The sequence below is a fragment of the Chroicocephalus ridibundus genome, chromosome Z (genome assembly GCF_963924245.1).
Source record: "Chroicocephalus ridibundus chromosome Z, bChrRid1.1, whole genome shotgun sequence".
Taxonomy (NCBI): Eukaryota; Metazoa; Chordata; class Aves; order Charadriiformes; family Laridae; genus Chroicocephalus; species Chroicocephalus ridibundus.
Genome location: NC_086316.1, coordinates 86254022 through 86276303, shown reverse-complemented (window position 1 = coordinate 86276303; position 22282 = coordinate 86254022). Strand labels below are relative to the sequence as shown.

General features: G+C 50.9%; 1 long non-coding RNA gene across 2 annotated transcripts; it reads left to right on the top strand.

The window, feature by feature from the left end:
- Positions 1-2043: 2043 nt before the first annotated feature.
- LOC134508879 (uncharacterized) lies at positions 2044-16138 on the top strand. Of its 2 annotated transcripts, none has more exons than XR_010069169.1 (4): positions 2044-2098; positions 10850-10919; positions 11749-11867; positions 13739-16138. It is a non-coding gene; the product is annotated as an uncharacterized LOC134508879 (long non-coding RNA). The 2 variants fall into 2 exon arrangements; XR_010069168.1 differs by lacking the exon at positions 2044-2098 and adding an exon at positions 7266-7875.
- The last annotated feature ends 6144 nt before the right edge of the window (positions 16139-22282 follow it).

Here is a 22282-nt window from a genome sequence, read left to right as displayed (position 1 = left end):
AAGGAGCGGCTGGAGTTCGTCCCGTAGATGTTGCGTGAGCTGCCGGGGTTGGTGGGTCTGGAAGGGATGGGGCCAAGACATGGATTATCTCTGTGTTTCTTGACAGTCCGGCTCTACCGGCAGAGCAGGCTGCCCGCCATAACCAGGTTTTGGCAGTGGGAGTGCGGATTCCCTCAGCGCGGAGAGTCGTGGTCTTGGCTTGCTCTGCTAAGCGTTACCATATTTCTTCCAACTTCCATTTCCTCTGGGCTGAGTTTCAGCTCAGCTTTCTTCCTCCAGATGCTCCTCTCTCACAGACATCTCGTTCCTTGTGACGAAGCTCGTTGAACCAGATGAGAAGACGGTGTGTATTCAAACACCCGTGTCAACTTGGTGGCACTGGAGATGTAGTCCCAGATCTTGAGAAGGAGGAGGAGCAGGGGACTGCAGTGCTTCACACGTCTCTGGACAGTAAAAATCACCTTCTGTTCCCTGCAGACTGTCAAAAGGAAAGCGAACCGATAGCAAACCATCCCCTTCAGCTGTGTTGTATGTGGAATACGCGTTGAAGATGCCAGGTCAGGTCCCGGTTAGCTCTGGGAGCTGCCTGTCCTCAGCTGGGAGTTCCTCACAGGGTTCAGCAAACGTGATTCAAGGATCCTTCACCCTTCGGCGCGAGCAGCATGGCATGCAACTGGAGAATGCTAAGACACCCGAGTCATGTTATAACATATTAGCACCGGGCCCTGAACTTTGAGTTCTGGTTAGATGCTCAGTTCCGCTCCACCAGACACCCAACTGCCCAAGTTACCGCTTTACCCACATAACGTGAATTTCCCGAGTGCCCGGTCGGCTTTGGGCTCCCTCCCTGGGCTCGCCCCTGCCCCTGAGCTGTTCCCCGGATTCAAAATGCCTGACAGCACTCAGTGCGAAACTGCGAGAGCTCCGACGGATTCAAGGCATTGGTCACGCAAATGGCTAATGTTTGCTATTCTGGACGCTAATTTCATAAAATTAATCTAACGCATCTTGAGGGAAATTAGCGCATGCAGATGCTATCATTTATCACAATTATTTTAAAAGCCCTAATCTAGCACTTCATCGAATTCTTCACATCCACTTGAGTGTCTCTGCCCATGGAAGCGCCGCATCCCATCCCCGGCTGGCTCTGTGGAGGGGTGGTGGGACACCCAAACACAACCCCCCTCGCTCCCCAGGGAGGGGACACCACTGTCCCACAATAAATGGGGAACCTTCTTGCTGTGTACATGCTGTCCCTCTTCTCGGTACGGTGTTGGAGGGACCAGTCGCGCCATCTCTTCATGCTGTAGCGAGCACCTTCAGCGCCGCTCTCCTGCAGCTGTCAGCTGTGAACGCCTGGGCAAGGGAACCCGCTCCTGGTCCCACCACAGTTTTCTAGGCTTCAATGATGCTATTAGTCCAAATCGGGGCAAAACCTGCCCAAATTTCCGATGAATCAACAAACTGAAGGAAAAAAAAATGGAAAGCTATCAAAACATTCCTCGGTGAACCCTGTAGCGCTTAACTTGAATGTTGAGTTCTTCTTTTAGGAGAAAAAAAATAATGAACTAAATATGTCTTAAAAACCTGTTGGTTTGAAAAAGCTGAAATGATCAGGTTTCCCTGAAAGGGAAAAAAAAAAATAACAAAACCACAACAGATAGGAAACTACTTCTGTTTTGTGACTCTTTCAGTTAAATGGATAAGCTTTTTGCAGTGATTTTCATCTGCAGAATTTGCAGTGAGTTTTTGGCTGCAGTCGGGGTTTTCATCTGCAAAATTTGCAGTGCTTTTGCCTGCGGTGGGGAGGCGGATGGGAGCAGAGAGGGGTGTTGCTGGAGGCCGGAGCAGCCGCGTTGGCCCCGGTGCTCGTGGGGAGGTGGGGGGCAGAGGCTGGGGGCAGCGAGGGGGGATGCCGGGACAGCCACGGGGTCCCTGGACCGGGCTTGGCGATGGCTGGTGATGGCGAGATGCAGTCGCGCTTTGTACTAACTCATCCGTGCTTCTCCCTTGCACGTCTCAGGGCCCGTGGGCTGCGCCGATAGACACTTACCTGGGACGTAACCGGCTCCTCCGACAAGGCTACCAACACCTCAAGGTACAATAGGCCTTTGTTACTGTGGAATGAAATAGAGATGCGATTTCAAATGTCACGTTTTGGATAGTCACTCGGCACTTCTAATAGCATGCATAGACAATAAATTATCGTATGATGTAATTTAATATAATTTTGCTTCCAGTACAGGAGGCAGAGGGGGGAGGAAAGCTATATTCAGAAATGCAATCAAACAGCTTGATTTGTTCAGAGGCACAAGGCACCTGAGAGATCCCGGTGACTCCACATGTTAGCAGAGATTTTCCTCTAGATAAAGAGCTCATGGTAATGAGCTGCGAGGCTGAATGGTTAAAACAATTATCCCCAAGAAATTCCCAGAGCTTTTTTCAACAAGTCAGAGCAGTTAAAGCTGGCAGAAAAGAAATCATTTGAACAATTTTTCATTGGAAAATGTACTTCTGATGAAACTGAAATGGTTTACGGGAACATTGCACTCTTCATAAATTTTTCAGTGAAAGAATTTTGAAAGGATTCACAAACAAAATGGAAAACTACTTTTCCAATTGATTTTAGGATTGCATTTTCTACTGCCAGAAAAGAATGTAGAATGGTCAAAATGCTTCATTTCCATGAGGTCCTGTTGATATTTTCAAAGTGAGATATTTGGGAGTTTCCATGACGGAAGTATTTTCAATATTTGGATTTTACTGATTCAATGCAAAGCCAAATTCTTCCGTGGAGGAAGAATTCCTCTAAAGGCAAAAATGTCGCTTTTCCGGATGCACTTGGTTATTTCGGTGTCGTGTTGCCTGCCCTTTTCCCACGTGCCGGGTGAGTCTTGCCTTGGTGCTGTGAAGGCTGGCACGAGGTGGTTACTGAGCCCCACTCTGCGAGCGCTCCCGGGAAAATGAAACATTGGCCTTGATAGTATGATTTTTTATTTAAAAAAAAAAATAAAAAAATCAGGAAAAACTGGGAAGAACTGCTGTTGCTGCTGTAGGTATCTGTCCGAGGGAGCGCGTAGGTGTGGAGGTAAGGTCAGGCTGGCCAGTGGTCCCGCTCTGCCCAGTGGGGCTCCGTTACTGGGTGAGAGCGGTCCCGTACTGGGGAGCAGCAGGTCCAGTTCACTCCTCGGCGCTCCTACTGGATCACCAGGTTTCAGTCCCTTTTGCTGTGGCTTGTGCCAACGTGTTATTTGCGTTACTGACGTGTTACATGTGGAAATGAACGGCTTCTTTTGAATTCGGCGCAAACGTATTGCGTCTAGAAGCAATAATACAAAAAATGAGGGCGAGCTGGCTGCTTCCAAGCTGTGTAATTGCAGAACGAGATGCTAATGTTCCTCAAAAACGCAGGCTTTTGCCTAAATGACATGCTTTGTGGGAGTAATTAATTTGTATTTAATTATTATCTAACTTGCGAAGAAATGTTCTGAAGAAGTCGTATCTTCAGCACAAGTCTTTCAACTTTTTTCTTTTAGATAAATTTCCTATTTAGACTCGCAGCATTTTATATTTTGTATGATAACGCCAACAGGAGACTCCTTAGCAAAAGTCACTGCTTACAATTTTTGCCTTTAAGGCTATCTCATAATTATGTATTTAACTAATCAACACTCCAGAACTTCCAGATGCAACAGATACGGGATTTGTGAATGATTTCCCTATATACATCTTAATTTTCTAGCAGCAGCTGTAATTTATGGGATTCCATGCGGAATAGCAGGGCTAATGATGAGCAAATGTGTTTTTAAAGTTGTGCCGGGTGCAAACGCTGGTATATGGCGAAAGGGGTGGAAACAGATGACTTCGGAGCATCAAAGCTCCCACCTCTTGTCCGTAAATGCTCCCAAATCACGGGTCGGCAAAGCGGAGCTTCGGAGTTGTTCAGAGTGAAACTCCTGTTTTGATGTAGGTGAGGTGGGGCTTACCTGAGCGGGCTTGGGGCCGCCTGTCCATATCGCCGTGGGACGATCCACGTGCGATTGAGCCTGTATTCCTCGGGAAGGTGGCTGGTTTTGGCAATGATGTTCCTGAAAGAGCAGAGGACACCCTTTTTATAATTTACATCTGTAGTTGTACTGGGTTTGGCTGGATAGAGTGTTTTCTTCTGGATTTGTGACCCGAGCGGTGTTGATAACACAAGGGTGTTTTAGCTTTTGCTGAGCGAGGCTTCCGCGGCCCTGAAGTCTTCTCTGCTCCTCACCCCACCCCACCAGCGGGCAGGCCGGGGGGCACAGGGGCAGGGAGGGGACCCAGCCGGGACAGCCGACCCCACTGTCCGAGGGATGTCCCAGGCCACACGGCATCACGCTCGGCAGAGGAAGGCGGGGAAGGAGGAGGAAGGGGACGTTTGGGGCCACGACGCTTGTCTTCCGCAGCCGCCATTAGGCGTGGTGGAGCCCTGCTGTCCTGGGGGGGCCGAACGCCTGCCATGGGAAGGAGAGAAGGAATTCCTCCTTCTGCTGTGCTTGCGCGTGTGGCTTGTGCTTTACCTGTTAAACTGCCGGTGTCTCAACCCACCAGTTTTGGCACTTTTACCGTCTGATTCTCCCCCATCCCACTGGGGGAGCGAGCGAGCGGCTGGGGGGGCTGCGCTGCGCACCGGGGCTGACCCCCAACAGCTCTCCCAGGTGAGACCTGGGACGTGGCATGGAGACAGAGAAAGGGGAGAAAAGCTCCCCGTGGCGCGTTTGCAGGCAGTGTAAAGCCAGGGGAGGTGCCTGGCCGTGCGCTGGGGTGCACCCATTGCATGGCCAAGGGCTCACCCAGGGGCCTCTCCCCAGCCGTGCGCCGGACAACGCTGGTTGTACAACAGGGAAGGCTGGGCAAGGTGGATTTCCAGGATCACTTCTACCTCCGGTGAATATTAGCCACGGAGTTTGTTGGTGCTCATAAAAATCACATTGTTGTATCTACTAAAGAGCATGTGAATGCTTAAGTTACAGCTAATTTCTGCTAGAAACGTTTCCAGTTTATTTCGTTAAATCGACTGGGCCTTTCTCCTCAGATACGCTGGTATAAAACCAACATAGCCAAATACAGAACGGGGCAAATATTTAGCGCCTAGTGCAGAGGGAGACTGAGTTTCTTCACTTCCCCTGACGATGATATGGTGATGTGAACTTCCCGGACAGATTTACAGAGGGGTAGGAGTCATCGCGCAGGAGCTGCCAGGGAAACCTGCCTGGTCCTGCGAAGCGAGGGATCCACTGCGGGGAGCGTGCCGAGTGCCCCCGGCTCTGCCCACCTTCCCTTGGGAAATCCCTTCTCTTGATAGAGTCCCTTTTCCTTGGAAATTCTCAGCAGTAGATTCTCACTCGTGAACCCGCAAATCCTCAAAACAAGTGATCTGGACCCACCTGCGCTGTATCGGTTTATAGGTGAGTATCTGTGCGTTAAGATATCAGCCTAACGCTCGGAGGCGGTTTGTTTTCACGCGGGAATTCTTTAGGAGTTTTATCTTTGGATTACTCAATCCCACAATTTCCCAAATCTTCCCCTCGGAGCAGATATTCCTGCGGCACGTTCTGCAAATTCTCAGAGTTCAAAACAGCGCTTGGTCTGCGTTAAGGCTCCTGCCATGCTAAACGCTGACCTGTGTTGCAAATTATGGAGGCTTTTGTTTTCTTAAATAGCTGGCCGCTGGAGAAACTCAGGTCGGAGCGAGCAGGAGCCGTGTTGGTTTAACTCCAGTAAAGCAGCCATGTGTAACTAATACCGTATTATTAACACGGGGGAAATTTTCAACTTTCAGCATCTCGACAAAAAACCAGACAATGAAAATTGCTCGGTGACTCTTTCTAACCTTTGTAACCTGTATTTTACTCACCGAGAGCGCTGCCTCTCCACCCCGCCGTCTCAGGCATGAAACAGAGAGATTAGATGTGCACTGTTCACTGGGAAAACGCCTTTTTATTTTATTTCTTTTGTGAAGTGAACTTTCAGGAAATATTAATTTATTCATTCTCACGTTTATAATCTTTTTGCACTTTCATTTTGCGTGGTTTATATCTTCGTAAGTCTGAAGTCCTGCATGGCAGGCCTTGTGTCCTGCAAAAAGCGACGTTTAAATGGCCAAACGCCTGCAAAATCGGCCCAACCGTGTGCCTGGCTGTCCCGCCTGGCTCTCCTCCCTGGCCCACCTTGCATGCTGGGCTCGCGTTCCTTAAGAGCACTTCGCACTTAGGTGCAAAATTGATGCTTATAAAAGCCTAATGTGTCTGGGCTGCTTCTGGGGCCAGAGAAGGTCGGTCAGTGGGAGCGACTCTGTCCCAGTGATGGACAGCCCCTGTCCTAGGGCTGGCAAGGGGCGTGCGACTTTAACGATAGGGAAACTAAGAACTTGTCCGTGAGGGAAAACAAAACCAAGTGCGTTTGGAAAAGGATGGCTTACAACTGAAAAACGGGAGTTTTAATGGGAAGTTTTCATCCTGCTCTATTGAGGACAGAAATGCCGTTCTGTGGAGGGCATTACAGTTACGGCTGTTGTACTGCCTCTCTTCTGAGGCCTTTGGAAATAATTCTTGGTTATGTTCAATCTTTACACCGTCAAGAAATGATAAGGGTTGTGTTCCCGTCTTGCAAAATTGCGAGCAGTGGCACCTAGACAAGGAAAAATCTAAAAACTTGATACTAAAAACTGGCAGAGAGCAAGAGGAAGAGATGATGTAGCAGGAGGGTTTGCTCTGCACGGCTGCCAGGTCCTCTGCGCATCTTCATTGACTTGGGTGCGGGACCATGCTCCGGCTGTTCCCGTGACCGGGACCACTCTGGACACCTTCCCTGCCGTGCCTTGCCCAGGTGTGCCGCACTGGTGCTCCCCTTCCAATCCTTCTCTTATTACTGGCCTAAAAGCTGTTGGCATTTCAGATGAGATGGATTTCAAAGGGATATTTGACAGAGGAAAGTGCTTAACCTGGAGAGGTGAGGAGAACTTCAGCAGACGAAGGAGGGGCTGGAGAGAGCAAAAAATAATTATGCGTGAGCACATGTGTGGAGTATTTTCTGAAGTGCTTTAACCTGGGGAGTTTTTTTCCTGAAAGGGATGGTGCTAAATCAAAGAAAAAGGGGAGGATTCATAATTTTGGGATTAATTTGTGGACTGTTTTGAGAGCCGGCAAGATCTATTTGGAGATCTAAAACATGTATTTTATCAGCCCATTTTTCTGAAGAGCTAGACCTTGCTTGCAACTGTAAGTAATCTGTAGTACAACTCCCAGGGAAACACGTTTCATGTATCATTTTAGTTCACTGGGTGACTCCAGCTAGTGCCTGGTGCTGAGCTACGGGCTTCGCAATCAGGTGATATGTTATTTATAGTCTAAAATAATGAGCCCTAGCTTGGGAAAACACATTCTCTGAAAGCTCCCAGGGCAGGTTCGGCACATATTTTCATGGTGAGTTGTACCTTACATCACCCCGTTTCTTCCCAGACTGCGTTAAGGAGCTATTGGCCTGTCTGACGCTGCTCCTGAAGGGCTTGAATGCGGGAACGTGGCGATGGCCCGTGTCCTGCCAGCCCTGCCTCAGGGAAGCCACTGCCAGCGGCTCCAGCAACAGCCTGGGTGGATGATGGAGAGGAGCAAACGCGCGGTGGGACTGCATTGAGAGCGATTGCCCCACGAGAGGTGCGGAGGGGTGGAGGACACGTGGCATGGGACATGGCCTGGTTTGTCCCCAGCAGAAGGACGGCTTCACCGAGCGGCTCAAGTGCTGGCTCAGCGGAGCAAATACAGGCTCCGAGCGCAGGAGCTTGATCCGGTGGCTGGGAATCCATCACAGCCTGGACACGAGGAGTCAATCGCGTCATGAGCAAAGGTAAACTCTATGAAACGATATCCAGTTCCCTCCGTGAACGGAGGCGCCGGCCATCTGATGCAGAGCAGCCGTTGCGCTTCTTCCTGCAGCAGCTACAGTGCCCGCGCTGCCGCAGGCTGGGACCGCCGTCCTGGCACTGCGGAACTCGGTGCTGCTTCAGCCTCCAACACTTCATCTGTGCTAATACTTTCTCTTTTTTTTTTTTTTTAATATGGAACTACTCTTTTTCAAGTTTGTCTTCCTTATGTGCACATGCACACGTTTGGATCAGCTGTATGCGCTGCACGCAGATATGCAGGTTGCTTAAAAATTTATTTGATCTAAGAAGTTACTATTTTTTTTTTTTTTTTTTTTTTTCCCCCCTCTGACAAGTTCTCCTGGCTCTGGTTTTCAGTGGTGGAAAAAGCCGGCTCCAGTCCTGGAGAGCTGGGAGAGTGAGACATCTCCGGTGTGCTCCAGAATGGGAAGAAATCGAGACGTCATTTTCAGGCCATGCATCATTCCCTGAAAATAAGCTTGCATATTTTACATAAGAATTGCATAATTACTTTCTACCTCTGCACAAGGCTAGTTCTTTTGCATCTCATAATACCAGGAGTTTTTAATAGACATCTTAAAGACTGCGTTATCTTTGGCAGCATCCTGGCAGCTTGGCACGCAGCGCAAGCTGTAACAATGACACCAGCTCCCTTTCCCCCGCCCCTCCTTAACCACCACATCACCGAGAATACATGAAATTTGGCAGAAGCCAGCGGTTTCCTCCTCTCACCCCCGTCTGTGGGAGGCTGCCGGTGGGGAGGAACAGCGTCGTCCCGGGTGCCCCGTCCCCTGTTTCGAGCAGAGAGGGGTGCGTTTACCTCCGGGACCTGAGAAATGTGCGTGGGGGGGGGCAAACCAAAGGCTGACCGGGTGCGTATGTGAGCGACGAGCCCAGTCGCTGGGGCTCCTTAGGATTTCGTGTGTGTTATTTTGGCCTGCAATTTGCTTTAGCGCTCTCTTTCTAGTATTTTTTACGCCATGCTGGAAGCCGCTCCTTGTCTCAATATGTCCACGTAGCTTGTTTCTAAACCACTTGCAATATTCCCTTAAGGCAGCAGGGGAAAAGGGGGGCTTTCGAACTGGAGTTTATGGGGAAAATCCTTCTCTTGGCAATTTATGTCACTGGCTTTGTCCCCCTGATCTGTAGCGGTGAAGGCCGTGGCCGTACCTTGGCAGTGGTTTCATGGGCTGTTGGATTGCCGTAGCTGGTGCTCTACGCAGGGGTGGCTTTTTCTTTGTCCCTTTGCGGGGGCTGGTTTTGGTTATCAGGGTCTGGTGTTGTCCTGGGAACTGCCAATGTTTGTGCAAGCCGTCCCAGGCACCGTGACCGCAGGGCGAGCACCCAGGGGATCTGAATACCGCATTAAATAGGATTATTCTAAACACAGAGCCCTGCGGGCGCTGGGAAGCGCGGGGACTGTTCTGCTGGGGCGAGCACCGGCTGCCCAAAGCACTGATGGCCAGGCGATGCTCCGGCAGCTCCGTTACAGCTATTTTCTGTTCAACTGCAAGCGGGCCAGAAGACAGAAATATCGCCTTAGTTTCCCCATCAAATATTAAAAATCCCAGATTCTCCTCCCAAAATTTTCCATAGCTCTACAGACTCTTTCTGACGGCTGGTGGTGCCTCTGCAGCACGGGGGTGCAGGTGGTGACCAGCAGCTCATTTGTATGGCCGGGGAGGTTGTGGCCCTCAGAAGCACCTGATGAGGCTTGGGAGGGGAACGGTGTGCTCTGCAGGGACTTCACGGCAGCAGTCGTCTCGCAGAGTGAAGCATTGCAATCATGGAATGGTTTGGGTTGGAAGGGAGCTTAAAGCCCACCCAGTGCCACCCCCTGCCCTGGGCAGGGACACCTCCCACCAGCCCAGGTTGCTCCAAGCCCCGGCCAACCTGGCCTTGAACCCCTCCAGGGATGGGGCAGCCACAGCTTCTCTGGGCAGCCTGGGCCAGGGGCTCACCGCCCTCACAGCAATTCTTCTTCAGATCTCATCTCAATCTTTCCATTTAAACCCGTTCCCCCTCGTCCTATCACTCCACGTGCCACAGGCGTAGACGTGGGCTCAAAACCTCAAAAACCATCAGAGCAGGCGAAAGGTGTTGGTTTGTTTTTCTTTCTACAAAAGTGATTCTTAGAAATCATCAATAGTTTTTAATAATTATTTTTTATTAACGAGTGAGAATAGCTCTCTGAATCACTGAACACAAAAGAAAGAGAGTTTGAGGTGGTGTGCATGTCTGAATCCCTGTTTATCACATTCTAATGTCGATGGGAAAAGGGAGAAAAACGTTGATGGCATTTTTGTGAAATTCCACCCGTTTATGACCATATGAAGTTAAAGCTTTTATACACTTATAAAGAAGCTCCAAAGGGAACAAATATGTTTTTCCCACTGAAGTCTGCTTAAAGCATATAACAAATATGATTGCGCAGCTCAATATTTCATATAAAACAATATGCTCTACCATTTTAATTTTCCCGTACAAAATGGATTTTATATGAATTCGTGTTGCATTATTTTCCGATTCCAACCAAATTAGAACTATACAGATATAAATGATATACATTACATTTATTGTACATAATCTGGGTAAATATGAACTAATTCATCAGCCGTACCTCAGCTATCGTACAAATTGCCTTTGTGGCATTTCTGCCTCTATATATAAAGTCTTACAGTCAAAGGATGATTTGCCGCTCTTTGTAACTATTGCAGCATTGGTTTAATTGTGTTTCTAGGTAGGAATTTGCGAGGTGCCCGCTGGAGCCGGCCGCAGCCCGGGGTGCGGGGGCCGCGGGGGGGTGACAGCATCTCGTGGGCGAGCTGCCCGAAGCGGCTGGGGGGGCCAAGCGCCTGGCTGTCATCTCCATCACGCGGAAATTGGTCTTTTGGTGTAATTTTCCTCCAGTAATTAGTCTCTCTGTGATTTTTTTAGGCTTTGTGTCATGGTGTGAATGCAACATGTTCGACAGCATACCTGCCGGGGAAAATATCGTCTGCGATGGGTAAGGAAATATCATTTTTCATGAAAGACATCAGAAAAATTTAATGTGAAACTTCTGAACAGTTGGGGGCACGGTGACTTTCAATGACAGGGAGGACTCTATCCGAGCCAGTCCGTGTGTGATAAACTGCGCTATCCTGCCTCTTCCTTGGCCGTTTGGGCTTTTCTATTCTGCGCAGGGCAGCACGGGCTTCGTTAACACCCGGTCCCGGGTGCAAGTGGGCTGGCGGCAGGCAGGAGGCGTTTCACTGCCTCAACCACCTGTAGCTGTAGCAGGCACGCGGGGAAGGGGAGTGAAAAGCTGGGGGAGCAGAAGAGCGCTGCAGGAGCGAAGGGCTCGCTGCCCTACAGGATTCTGTTGCGGGGTGGGGATGGGAAGAGAGTACTTGACTTCTGTGCAAATAATTGCAGTTCCTTAAATTTAAGCTTGACCATTGCATTGGGTCTTAATATTGTAAGTGAGGTACGTACATATCTTTGGGTTTTGGTTTTTCTTTGGGGTTTTTTTGGTTGTTTTTTTTTGTTTGTTTGTTTTTTTAATACTGGGGCAATGTTATTGGGAAATGGTCATTTCCGATGGGTGGCAGAGCCGGGAAGGGGATGGGGCTGCTGCCAGAGGGGCTCAGTGGGGGCAGACCCTGTTCTTCGCGCCGAGGAGCGGAGCCAGGCTCCGGGGCTGTCGCCGGCACCGAGTGGGAGCACCAAGGGGCCCGCTCCGGAACAGTGTCCGGGGGCTTTGGCTGGAAGAGCTGTGCAGGGAGGGTATGGAGCCCCTTCCTGGGCTGGAAATCAACTCAGAGCACCGCATCCATCATGCCCAAATTGTTCAGCAACCTCCAGGACAGCGTGAGCAGCAAGGCAGCATCTGTTCCTCCCCACCGGAGCCGCCGTGATGGACTGCCAAGGACGGAGCTCCCTCCTCCCAACTTCCCGCTGTCTGGAAGCCAAGGTAAGATGGAGCCGACATAAAGCAGGGCAGGGGGCGCAGACCCCGCTCCCCGCAAGGAGTCACGGCGCGGTGCAACCCCCGCCGAATCTCTGGGGTCTTCCCTGGCTGTTTGGTGGGGGCTGGGTGAGGGACCATCCCTCTCGCGCCTCTCCCAGCGCAAACGCCTCCTGAGATAAGGCCTAATACTGCTTTTATACAGGGACGTGCCACTAGATAATCTAGGATACTCTTACTTGATTCTGTGGAAGTTAAAATACCATATGTGTTCGGACTTGCAGGATACTATGTTATTTTTAACATCCACACATTTGTAGGAATTGTAACCAAATATGTTTTCCAACAGGAATAAAAGTAGAGGCTTAGGTATTTTGTGAACGGCAGCTGTGTCAAGAGCGAATCAATAAAAATCTGTGCACAGTGCTATTAATGCAGGCAGGAATTTCGTCGGCGCTGGGCAGGGTGTCTGGAGCGGGTTAAGGTTAAGGGGGATGTGAAAACTGGAGAGCATCAGCTGGTCGGTGTCGCTGCAGAGAGCCGTAGGGTCTCCTGGCCACCCGCTGCTGAGGGGAGGCTGGCGAAGGGCTTTGACTCTGTGGGGAGACACTGGTCTCTGCCAGCGAGGCAGAACAAAGATGCTCGCCCTTTGCTACCTTTGAATTGCACCTTTTTTCACAATAGTTGGAAGAACTGATATTTTATTTTTTTTACAGTTAGTTTACCTTGGAAATGACTTATATCTGAACCACGTGAAAGGGATGGTGATGCAAATGGCAGTAAATAAATCACGCGGGGCGGGTAGCAGGCAGTGATATTAAGGCTAATAGCAGCGTGGCTGTTGCACCTGCATGCACCACGCTCGTTAGTCGAGTTAGGCGCAAGCATAAAAGAAGATATTATTGTTATTGTTGTTGCTGTTATTATTGTGATGATTACTCCCGTGCCCCGCTGGGGAGCAGAGGTGTGAAGCCCCGGGTGGCAGCTCCACGGGGCGCTTGGGGACCCGCAGGGGGAGAGTCTCTGTGTCCCTGCGTGGCAGGGAGAGCATGGCCCCATCCCTGCGGACCCCCAGCTCTCCCAGAAACAGTGACGGTGGTGGTGGCAGTGGCATTGGCGGTGGCGATGTGGGGCCAGGGCTGCCTTCTGCAAGGGGCAGGGCTGGGTGGGTGCTGGCACAGCTGCTCTCGCGTCTCCTCCCACACTGGACCATCCCAGTCTTTCAGACCTGCCCTGGAGCTCCTTGAAGCCCCGAGCGTCCCAGGCACCCGTGGGGAGCGGTGGGACCCGTGTGCCACCCTGCTGTGGTGTGACCGCACACACGGTGCGTGCTGGCAGCACCTCACCTGCCTGCGGCAGGGTGTCCCCAGCACAGGCAATGCCTCAGTTTACCATGAAGGGCCACCACAAGCCCTCCACTGGGGTCCAGTGCACCCCACACCTGCCCCGTCCCCTCTGGCCACCGTGGCCAGTCTTTCCCCCGTGCCTGGGGCCGTCCCACCGGGGTGGGAGCGCGGGGGGCCGGTGCCCGCGCTGCGGGAAATGCCAGCCTGCCCGCGCTTCCCATCGCTAAGCAACGGCGGGTGAGATATATCCCCATTTCTGCTGCTCCCATTTGGCACCTCCCACCATGTTCTTTCATGTGCAGTTGCACAGTGTAGCGGATAAAAAGCCCGTTTTCTATCTTTGGGTGCCAGTGCACATTGTAGCCATCGGCGGGAGGACAGGCAAATCAACTGGCAAAGAGTGAATGATGACATTGGGTGACACTGAGTGACTGCCTGTACCGAGACGCTGCTATTCATCTCGGGGCTGGGTGCTGCCAAGCAAAGTCCAAAAAGTTGTGGGGTTTTTTTTGTTTTTTTTTTTCACATCAGAACTTCAAGCTGATCAAAGAAACAAACACTTTTAATGAAACATATGCAAGATACTTAGAAGGAGAAGATTCACAATGCATCTGCTGCGGGACCAGAAGGCTTATCAAAAGTGTGAAGTAGGAGGAGAAAAATTACTAGCGTATGATGCCAGAGAAGATTACAGAAATATTAAGCAGAAGGAATGTAAACACGTATAGCTGGTGATAGCTGGCGCGGGGCTCGCCGTGCACAAAGAGCTGCCGTGCAGCGTGGGGCTGGGGATGCTCTTGCTGGTGCGTGCAAGAGCCAACGTGCAGGGGATGGGGGCCGGTACCCGGGTACCCAACCCTCCCCTCCCAGCCCCGATGGGCTCCGTGGGATCAGGCAGGGCCAGCCACGGCCACATCCACCCGTTGGTGGACAGTCCCCTCCCAGGAGCCCCCCTCTCCTGCCGCCTGGCTCCAGCTCGACGCCGGGACACCAGCGCAGATCTCGCCACGCCGGCCGGTCAGCTGTCCTCAAAGCCCGGGAGCCTTGCAACGGCGATTTGTTGGCATTTTCCTCATGAAACAAAAACTTCAATGTGATATCCATTTTCTTGCAACATATTTTATGGAAAATGTAAATATTGTGAAAAACTGTAATTTCTGTTGATAATAGAGTAGGTTTATTATCAGCAGGAATATCGCGTAATTATTTCTGTTCCACATTCAGGAGTGAGCAGACATATGGCTTTATCTATTTCAGCCACTGGCCAAATTCTGCTCTCCCTTAACCCTTCCAACCTTGGTGAATTCAGCGAGGCTGCACAATTATAGCTGGCAGCAGGATCTGGCGCTCTTATTTCTTGTTAAATGACTATTTTTTTTCATTTCGGAGCTGCCTTCCTGACCTCCCCCCCACATGCAGGCTGCTGCCCTTGCTGTGCACTGTAGTTTTGCTTCTCCCTTTATGGCGCTGGCGGTTGCCTGCAATGGGCTTTTTCTGCCAGTAAGTGCCACCGACGGCTCTGCTGGGGCTGTCCCAGTGGGGGCTCTGCCCCCTCCCCAGCTTCGGGGGAGCCCAGTGAGGGCAGGGGCAGGGCACGGTGCCCTCGGGATGGCAGCTGGGCAGACGGGGCTGCTGTACCACTGCCCGTCTTTGCGTAACCCATGAAGGGCTGGACCAGCAGCGCGTTTACCTCCGTGAGCTCCTCTGGCCCAGCGTGAGCCGGGGGCGAGAGGCAGCAGTGCTGTCCCCAGGCTCCGGGCTTCCCCGATGGCGGTGGCTGCCGTGCGCCGTGATGCTCTGCGTTTCCCTCTGCTGACCTAGCAGCATGAGAAACCTCATAGGCAGCACCGTCTCTGGGTACTGTCAAATAATCAGCCATCACCATCCATCAGCACTGACTGTCCTGTCTCCGTCACTGTTCTCTCCCATCTCTTTTCCCCACACCCACTCAGGAAAATGCCTGGTTTTCCCTTTGCCTGAGGAAGCCGACACTCCAGTTTCCCTCTTGGCATGGCTCCACAGGCGGACGGGGGACGAGTCGAGGGGACGCGGCAGGTCCCGGCTGCCAGGTCAGTTTTGCCCTGAGGTTACCAGCCACAGAAGACCCACCAGCATATGCCGAGGTGGCCAGGAGGCAGGTTTAATGTATGCTCCTGACCTTTCCGATCCCTCTGCTGAGCTCCGCATCTGCGAGGCTGCCTGGTCGCCCAAGAGGGACGGATGTCCTCTCTCTGCCCTGTTTGGGAGATGAAGCCGCCGCTGCCTCCCCATCTCCCCGACTGGAGAAGAGGAGGAAGAGCAGCAGCCTCTGAAACCAGTGGGCGTCACCACCACTGTCACCTCTTCCTGAAACTGCTGGCAGATGCTGCCTTGCCTTTTGTGGACATGGCTGCCAACAGGGGTAAAGGAGAACAATTTCAGCTGGAAGGGACCTACAAGGATCATCTCGTCCAACTGCCTGACCCCTCCAGGCCCGACCAAAAGTTAAAGCATGTTGTTAAGGCCACTGTCCAAATGCTTCTTCAACACTGCCAGGCGTGGGGCATCCACCACTTCTCCAGGAAGCCTTTTCCAGGGTTTGACCACCCTCTTGGTAAAGAAATGCTTCCTAACGTCCAGTGTGGAAGGTTCAAGACTTCAAGGAAGGTTGCCACGCTGCCGTCCATGGACCACCGGTGGTCCAAGGAGCAGAAACTGGGGCCCTTTCCTCTTATTTCCAAGCAGTTGTTCTGGGTGTGCAACACAGTTGTGAAGAAGCACTTCCAAACTCCGCATTCAGGTAAAGAGCAGCGTCTGCTTCGGAAAAGCTCAAGCATTCCTTTATAAACGCGCTGTTTATTGTGCTTTATAAATAGCTCTCACGGTGACATGTAAAGCCTGAAGTATTGCGTTCCGCTCAGCACAGTGGTGCTTGTTGGAGAAGGAGCCCTAGCAAAGTCACATTTCTCTGAGGCTTTCAGCATTTGTAAAAGCAAGCTGGAAACAAAAATAAATAGAGATGTGCAAATAAAATTCTTTCCAAAACACCCATGCTCAAGTGGGGTTTTTTTCTACCACTGTTTTTAAAAAAGCATCTGGCAAGCCTTTCTTCAAATTTATTTTAGCTAAATGCAAACAAACAACAACTCTAATAAGCATAGTAGCATATTCATCGACGGTTCTGGCTACGGCTTTTGAAGATAAGGTGAGGAAAAAGTTCTTTAATTTTACTTGCGGAAAAGTATACGGCCACCTTGAAAGGGATTTTAATCGTAGATGGCAAGGAGTGAGAATGCTAGCAGAAGCATCACCTTGTCTGCTTCTCCTCGTGACGGCGGAGCTGCAGGACGAGTCGCAGCCCTGTAGAGCGGGCGCTGCGTTGCTCAGCGCTTCTGGGCTGCTCGGACCTTAGGACGGACACCGGGGTTCACCCTGGTCTAAAGCCAAATTATAAAAGAAAATCACCCCACTAGAGACAACCAACCTCTTCCAGCCTCACACGCTCTCCCGCCAGCAAACCCCCTGTGGTTTTTGCTTCTTGATGGATCTGTGTGAAGTAGATTGTGATGTTTAATGGCTACAAACTGTCCCCTTTGCTTCTCTTTCTGAAAGACCCGCCCCGGTGGAAGGGCTGGCCCTGGCTGCGGGATGTTGCCGTCCTCCGGGCAGGAGCGGGTGGGGGGGGGCAGGGGTGTCCTGGGGATGGCCGAGGGCAAGGGCCACGGCGCCTGGCTGGGGTTTTCCTCATTTTGGACCGTTTTGGTCCATGGATTCAGAATAGCAGGAGCTTGTGTTTATTGTTGGCAATGTTTGTCAATGAACTCCCACCGAAGTGGCCAGCAGAAATATTCAAGGTTCCTTTTTTTACACTGTTTTCTCTATGCAATGAACATCTCGATTACAGCAGGACTCGTTGTGCCCCTATCCCTGGTCTTAAGCTGTTTCATTTGCATGAACGGGACGACTATATTTTGTTGTTGAAAATTTAGCCTTCAGAAAGGAAATTCAAAAATCCATCAAGTTGAAAAGAGCTGTTGGGCGTAGAATTCTTTTGATCATTGCTCTGCAGGGTCTCTGACACCAGTAATCCCAACTACTCAAAGAGCCTGGCAGCCCCACCAAGCAGCAGGCGGACGGGGAACCCCTTCTCCGGGATCTCCAGGAACCCCTTCTCCGGGATCACCCCAGGCCGGCACCAGGCGAAGGAGATGCCAGTGGATGGCAAAGCACGGACACGTGAACCACACGGGATGCTGCAAGTGCTGATCCAGCCATGGATCCTGTTGCCTTTGAGTGCGAGGTGGCTGGCAACAGTAGGATACGGCTATGAAGATGTCATTTGTTGAACGTTACGGTCATGCTTTTCGAAGGTCAGCGTCGCGCTGCCTAAATTGGCTTCGCGGGGTTTTGTATGAGGCAAGGTAAGAGCAAACAACCTGTAGGCACGGTCCCTAATGAAAAATAGTCCCACGTGTAAATTGATGTGTCATCCTGCCTCTTGCATTCCCCAGCATGGCCACCATTAGCACCCAGCTGAAGCTCCCGGCTCCTTCCCCTTCTCAGCCCCACGGAAGCTGGTGCACGGACTCCAGAATTACAGAGAAATAATGAGGAAAATATGTTTGCCACAGTATAAATGAGACTCATTAGAAAGCAAGTGGAAAAGACGGGGCTGATCTGAGACATCAGGACTAAGAGTTTCCCAGATTCGTTTAATATTCATCCTGCGTCGTTTGTAAGAAGTCGTCGCATCTTTGCAAAAATTGCACCGCGCACCTGCATATCGCGACGGTTGTTTCGGGCCTCGATCACGCGATGCCTTCCCCCAGCCGTTGATAATCATGTCAGGTTACTCGGGAGAAGCCAGTATTTCTGTGCAAAGCTCAGACAGTAGCAGGTAATGAGTATTCCCATCTCAGCAGATTTCTAATGCAAACTCATACAGAGAAATATTACACATTAGCCTCCTTTAGAGGAAGCTCATTAAAATAGGAGTGTTTGCACTCCCACTGCTGTATGAAGATGTTGCATTTTTCAAATTTGATTCCTGAACCAATTAGTTTTCCGTACTATAAATGCCTGCCTTCGCGCGCGCGCTACGCATTATACGGCAGGCTTGTCGTTTCTTTAATGGCAACCATTATTTTGCGCTGAAACCTTAGGTCTGGGGAGTCAAGTTGGTTTTCCAGCGTGTAAAGTAAAAGCGTTGCTTGTCGTTCGTCTGCTGTTTCTTGCTGCCATGGTTTCAGCATCCAGAGGGTGCCCAGCTCTGCATCCCATGGGATCCCCTCCGGGCAGCGGCACACCTGGGCGGGCGACGGGCGCAGATGCGCCCGTCGCCCGCCCAGGCGTGCCGCTGCCCGGAGGGGATCCCATCTTTGTTTTTTCACTTTTTCTGGCATTAACCAAAGTTTAATGCCGCTGAAAAATGTCCTCGGCGTGCCGTGAGGTGTCTGCGCTGTCTGAATGAGAGCGCAGTCCCTTTTCTTTCTTGGAAACCATCGCGGGTTCCAAGAATGGTCAATAGAAGGTGGTACCCACCCCAAGTGTTCAACTCGCGTTGGGGGACCCACGTGGGGTCGCGTGGCTTTTCCCGGGTGGGAAGGAGGATGTAAGGATCCAACGCCTCATCCCTGGGAAATACGCTTGAGTAGGTGAATAATACATTTCTATTTTACCCGGTCTTTAAAGTACTGAGCTAGCGTAAAATCCTGTGCTGTTCTAGTCGGATGCATTGCAAGAAGCTGGAGGCACTTCGAAGACGTACACAAGGAATCCGTTAAATTACATTTGCATTAAATTAACTTGGGTGGTCCCCGCCTTATCGAACATCTAAAGGAGCGGAGAAGATGTATGGCTTAAGAAATATATTATCACGTCTAGTATAGCGGTGACCTGGTTAGCTGATGTCAATATGTTTTCTTTTAGGAGGACTCCTTCATTTTCGCTCGTAGTGAAACCCTCCAGCCTCCCTGAAGCATCTCGATGGGTGGTTCTGGGTGTTTTGCAACATGTGTGGGGTGACGGCTGCTCTCTGCAGTGGTTACCGGAGGTCGTGACTAAGAGCCGTCAGACACGGATAACGCCAGCGCTCTCTTTGGGAAAGAACAATGGAAAATTCTCTTCATTTCTGCAGCAAAACAGAGCTATTGCCACATGATTGCTCATTAGCAGCGAACAATAATTCTCTTTATATTTGTCTACGTTTAGTGCAGCTTTATAAAAAGGCAGTGCCTGATAGACTAAATCATTGAAATGAAGACAGTGAGCCAAATTCAGCTTTCATTTACTGCCCTCAGGAGAGATGACCAGAATGTCATTAATAAAGTAAACAGCAGTAGGTGGCTTACGAGTAAAAGACATTAATTCCTGAAAGCAGGACACACATGGCATCGTGTATGTTGGCCAATAGTTTAAAAATAATTATGTCTGAGTTGTTTATACAAACATGGCTAGATTTTGGTTTTAGCTGAACTGATCAGATCTGCCTTGCAAACCAATCTCAACTCTGATTTCTATCCGGTCTAACGGTTCCCTGACCTATATCTACCGCGTCCAATAATGGTGGAAAACATGCGTGCTGCCTGTCTGCACGTGCTTAGGGGAGAATGCGGCTCAGGCATCGATGTGCTTTTGTTGGCAGTGACGGCACGCGGCGTCAGGTGGAGGTGACAGTGGCGGAGGGGTGGCAGGAGGGCCGTGCCCACCCCGGGCGTCCCCCTGCTTCTGGTCACGGGCAGCTTGCTGCAGCGGAGGAATACGTTCCTATCATAAGAACGCAAAAGGGTTATAATATATGTGCTTTTTTCCAAGCCAGTGGTCAACTCCTGCATTTTGGACAGGTCCAGGCATTGAAGAACCCCTACAGAAAATCCTCCTAGCCACAGGGTCATGCTTGCTATGGGAAGTGATCCTGGAGGAGCATGTGCTGTACCCGATGCATCCGTATCTCAAAGAGCCGCTAACTTACTATCTGTGGTTCATATGCTCCAAACCCCTTTTAATAATGCTAGAAATGATTTGAATAGCTACACCCTCACCATCTGAGGACTTCAGCCCGGCAGCAAGACTTCCTACAAAGCCAGCCCAACGCAGGCAGGCAGGAGCGTGGGGAAGCCAGAGCCGGGTGCCCGGGCACGGTCTCGCGTCCTGCTCCGGCTGCAGGAGAGGAACCGCTCCGCGTCCCTGGGCACCTCCTGCGCTTCGCTGCCTGCTCAGAAGTGGTCTCCAGGGAGGTGTTTTGTACACAGCTGTGAGATAGCCTGCCAGATGTTTGGTGAGGCTGTACGTGATGGTCTGACCACGGTGCCGCTGGACTCAGTCCCCAGATGCTCTGTCATCTTTGTTAATAGATATGGACAAATATTCTGCTCTTCTGTTTCCCTCATGGGAAGCGACAGCAGACACCCTGAGGGTCGAGCCCTGGGACACGGGACAACACCTTGACCCACCCCCCAGATATATTGTTTGGCCAGACCCTCTCATTTGTGGCCAGCCCGTAATGACCGAGAGGTGTCCGGCAGGGCTTGGGGAAACCACGGCAGGAGCATTCCCGGCAGCTCCATCCAGCCTTCCTGACCCTGGTCGGCTGCTCCCCATCTACACAGCGTTCTGCGAGCCCCCAGAATTCACAAAAGTCATTCCAATTATTCAGTAGTTGAATGCTTGATAAGAAGTGCAATGAACTTGGAAACTGTCTGTATATAAAACATACATTATTAAATATAGGTTTTAAAGTACTGTAATGTGACAGTAAAGAGCTCACAGGTTCTTGTAATTAAATGGGCTACATGTAAACGACGGTGCTGGCAACTTAACTGTCCCCAGCAGCCACCAAGTAGGAGACGTCTTGAGGAAGCCAAGAGGAGAGATGCCGTTTGCATTATTATCTCTCTTATTTATTAACTCCCAAATACGCAATAAACTCGCCCGACGCATTAGTCTGCAATCAAAAGCGGTCTTTGGGCATAAGGCTTTATGTCTTCTTCCGTGCCATCTGAAATAGGAAGCCAAACCGGGTATGACGGCAAGCTCCATGCGCTGAGTTAGGAAAGTCATTTTTCATTTCAGGAGAAGTCCTCTCCAATAATGGAAATGCTGAAGGTTATTACAATAATAAATGAGTTGGCAGTGCGATTTATATAAGAAACTAATGTACTTTCTTCCGGAGCGCTGTTTAATTCCTTGTAAATCTTGCACTTAGTGGACAAGCCCCCACTCCCGAGCGTCTCTGCGGAAAGCCTGCAGAACCGGGAGTTCGTGTGGTTCATTTCTTGTTGTCCAAACAGCTGTTCCTGATCGTCCTCCCTGCAGGTATCTGTTTGGGGATTAGTAATGCTTCGCGTGCTCGTACATCACAAGAAGTGGATGTGTAATTACATTAAACATGCTTCATCTCCTTGGACTCACTTATCCTGAATCGCTGATATTGGCTCAACTCAATGAATTTTCTTCACCGACTCTTTTATTTTTTAGCATAATGTACTATTAGCAGGAGGAAGTCCCGCACCAGGCAGTACCTTTCAGCTTTCTCACCAGGTGCCTCAGCTTTCAGCCCAACGGCTCCTCCTCTGACACGGCTTTGGGGTTTGTGCCCGTTTTCTGGGCATGGCTGGCTCGCTCTGGCCAACGTTGTCCCTGGTGGAGACACTGGCCGCTTCCCACCGGGGCCGCTCCGGCTGCCCCTGGGCAGGCTGCAGGAATAAAGCTGCAAACCTTGAAGCATCTCATCGCAGGGATGTCACATGCGTCAACCCGTTGGACAGAGGAAAAGGGGTAAAACTTCCTAAGAGGGTGAGTCCACGCCGTCCCGCCTCGATGCTCACCATGGTCTCCATGGTTCGACCTGTGTCTCGGGTCCTGCTGGACAGAAAGCCGTGATGGAAGAAAAGGAGCCCTGGCTATGGCTGGGTGCTCGGGACGGGCTTATTTCCTAAATACGGTACCTGCGGCGGATACTGCCTCGCTCATCAAATGCTCTCCTGCTCCGACTTAGCAGGAGCGTCAGGTATGAAGAAAGTAGGTTCGGAACCTTCAAACTTCCCAGGCAAGTCCTGTAAAGGACGGGCACCCTCTCAGCCAGATGGCAGAAGCGTT